This window comes from Equus przewalskii, chromosome 2, assembly GCF_037783145.1.
Source record: "Equus przewalskii isolate Varuska chromosome 2, EquPr2, whole genome shotgun sequence".
NCBI classification, from domain to species: Eukaryota; Metazoa; Chordata; class Mammalia; order Perissodactyla; family Equidae; genus Equus; species Equus przewalskii.
The window spans coordinates 11,950,318-11,954,165 of record NC_091832.1 but is presented as its reverse complement, the minus strand read 5'-3'; positions in this window follow the sequence as shown (position 1 = coordinate 11,954,165).

Sequence of the window (3,848 nt, the reverse complement as noted above, 5' to 3'; positions counted from 1 at the left end):
GATATTGCTTTTTTTTTTATTAAAATTTTTTTTCTGGGGACGGCCCCAGGGCCAAGTGGTTAAGTTCGTGCACTTTGCTTCAGTGGCGTGGGGTTTCATCAGTTCGGATCCTGGGTGTGGACATGGCACCGCTCATCAGGCCATGCTGAGGCAGCGTCCCACATAGCACAACCAGAAGGATTTACAACTAGAATATACAACTATGTACTGGGGGGCTTTGGGGAGAAGAAGCATGAAAAAAAAAAAAAAGAGAGAAGATTGACAACAGATGTTACCTCAGGTGCCAATCTTTAAAAAAAAAAAATTTTTTTTTTCTTGGGACAGCCTGGTGGCATAGTGGTTAAGTTCATGTGCTCCACTTCAGCTGTCCAAGGTTCGCTGGTTTGGATCCTGGATGTGGACTTACACACCGCTCATCAAGCCATGCTGTGGCAGCGTCCCACATACAAAGTAGAGGAAGATTGGCATAGGTGTTAGCTCAGGGACAATCTTCCTCACAAAAAAAAAAAAAAAAAATCTGAAAAACTGGTTCTTGTGCATAAAAGGGTTCTTCCCTCTTTCCTTATCCCTCCTCTTCCTCATCCCTCCTCTTCCTCTTTCTGTCACTCCCTTTGTTCCTTATGCCTTTCCTGCTAATCCTTGTTTGCATATTACAGGTGTCAGCTGAGAAGGATTTTAGATAAGGTTAAGCCTTCTTCTTTCTTAGGATTTGCCTTGTAACTGAGGGCCCTTGAAGACCTTCCAGGCTCAAAATAGAGTGAAGGTGAGCGGATAGAGCTCCAGGGAGTAGGACCCTAATTAGCCTCCGTGTGTTGTATGTGATCTCTGCCTGCTGTTTATTCTGCACTCAGTATTTGCTGAGGCTGGGAGGTCTCAGGTGCTTGGGCATCCAGCCTGGTGCTAATTGAATGCTAAGCAGTGATAATTCAAGAGGGGGTCTCCTGCCCCTGGGGTCCTAGTCTAATGGGGACAGACAGACCCAGTTAAGAAAAACAGAGATCTGCTTTGGAAAACACTTTTATTATCTCCTGTAATTGAACATTTACCTAACCTACAGCCCAGTTATTCCAATACTAGGGGCAAATCAAAGAGGAACTCATACATGTACACTAAGAGACATGTACAAGAATGTTCATAGCAGCCTTGGTCACAAAAGCAAACCCAAATGTCAATGAGCAAGAGAGTGGACAAATAAACTGAAATATTCACACAATGGAATATTATACTGGTGTCAAAACAAATGAGCTACAGTGATATATAACAATATGGATGAATCTTAGCAATAAAATATTAATTGAAGTTTAGTCTCAGAATATTAAATGTAGCATGATGTCTTTTTTTTTAAAAAAGAAACAGCTTTTGTCTTTTTTATGTTATTTACATACAATATAATTTATCACTTTTAAGTGTACTGTTTAATGAATTTTGATAATTGTCAGATAGTATTATCACTGTCACCATCAAAATATAGAAGAAAATTCCATCTCCTAAAAAGTTCCCTTGTGCTCCTTTGCACAATTCCCTTTGCCCCTCCCTGGTCCCAGGTAGTCACTGATCTGCTTTCTGTCACTATGGTTTTGCCTCTTCTAGAGTTTCATATTGTGGGAGATAGAGTTGATTTACAGCTGCATTGCGAAAGCTCTGTCTTTATCTGGATGTCTTGTTTTTCACTCTTGGCCAAGGTAAGGGCATTGGGATTCCTAATGTGCCACTTAAAGTGACTCCCAGGATTGCTTTCTTTACTGATGGTTTACAACTGGCCTAACCGGTGTTGGTTATGTGGCCAGAATAGCATAAAAACTCTGCCTGGAACTTCTAACTTGAGCTCTCCCAAAGCCAAGATTCCTCACACAAATCATGGTGATGCCATCCGAAGATAGAGCACTTTGCTTCACATCCTTGATGACGCTTGGTATTCTAAGTTTTAAACTTTGTTCTAGTTGGTGTGTTTTGATGTCTTATTGTGGTTTTATTTATTTATTTATTGCTGAGGAAGATTCACCCTGAGCTAACATCTGTGCCAATCTTCCTCTATTTTGTATGTGGGTTGCCGCCACAGCATAGCCACTGATGAGTGGTGTAGGTCCACACCCGGGAACCAAACCTGGGCCGGCAAAGCAGAGTACACCAAACTTAACTACTAGACCACTGAGCCAGGCCACCTCATTGTGGTTTTAATTTGCATTTCTCTGATGACTAGTGATGTTATAAAGTTAAATACAACTAAGAATTTTAAAACATTTTTAAAGAACATGTGCAGTAAAACTATGTAAAAAGGGAAGAATGGTTCTCGCTGTGGGATTCAGGATGATGTTTCTCACAGGGAGAGGGATAAGATGGGGCTGGAGGGAGCATAGAGTTAGATTAGGTTATTGTCAAGGTTCTGGCTTTCATATTTGGTGTTTCTTACATTGTCAAAACAACTAAATTAGTGAAAAGTTGTGCTTAAAAGTGTGTTGTGGGGGCTGGCCCAGCGGCACAGCAGTTAAGTGTGCACGTTCCGCTTCAGTGGCCCAGGGTTTGCCGGTTCAAATCCCAGGCTTGAACATGGCACCGCTTGGCCAGCCATGCTGTGGTAGGCGTCCCATATATAAAGTAGAGGAAGATGGGCACGGATGTTAGCTCAGGGCCAGTCTTCCTCAGCAAAAACGAGGATTGGCAGCAGTTGGCTCAGGGCCAGTCTTTCTCAAAAAAAAGTATGTTGTGCATGATAAAATTGTGTCGTGAACAAGGATTATGCTTAGTCTAATTCTGTGCACCTGATGTCCAAGAAAAGAGAGGAGGGGGTAGAGAATGAAGAGTATAACTGTAGAGTATAACTGTGCTAAATGTGGCTTGATGTGGGCTGTGGGAGGGGCCATATCTAGAGAGCTGCCCCAGACTTGCTCCTGCGTTCTCTTTCCTTGTGATCTACAACAGCCCATCGTTGGCAGAGGACCAGGTGTTGAGGCAGCCATGGGTCATGGTAGGGAGACAGCTTGGGTCCGTGGTTTTTACCTTATGGGGAGTCACAGATTGTTGGAGAGTCTGATAAAAGCTTTGGCTTTTCTCAGGAAAAAAATAAAACACCACATTTTACACATAATCTCAGTGGTTTGAACACTCCCTAAAGCCGATCTGTAAACCCCAAGTTAAAAACCTTTGGATTAGAAAGTCTCAGAATTTGAGGGTCTTGGGGCCAGCCCGGTGGTGCAGTGGTTAAGTTCACACGTCCTGCTTCTCGGCGGCCCGGGGTTGGCAGGTTCGAATCCTGGGTGTGGACATGGCACTGCATGGCACGCCATGCTGTGGTAGGCGTCCCACATATAAAGTAGAGGAAGATGGACACGCATGTTAGCTCAGGGCCAGGCTTCCTCAGCAAAAAAAAAGAGGAGGATTGACAGCAGATGTTAGTTCACAGCTAATCTTCCTCAAAAATAAATTAATTAATTAATTAATGGGCTGGCCCTGTGGCTGAGTGGTGAAGTTCGCGCACTCCGCTGCAGGCGGCCCAGTGTTTTGTTGGTTTGAATCCTGAGCGCAGACATGGCACTGCTCGTCAAACCACGCTGAGGCAGCATCCCACATGCCACAACTAGAAGGACCCACAACGAAGAATATACAACTATGTACTGGGGGGCTTTGGGGAGAAAAAGGAAAAAAAAAAAAAACTTTAAATAAAAAAAAAGAATTTGAGGGTCTTTAGAGGAAGCCAAGGGGGCAAGCAGAGCCCCCAGGCCAACTCAAGTCCCCACTCCCTCCCCTGCCCACCTGCTCTTCTTCCCTGCTGCATTCCTCATCTCCAAACACAGCGCCACCGTCCACCCTGCTGCCCAAGCCAGAAACCACAGTGGCTTCTGATGCCTATG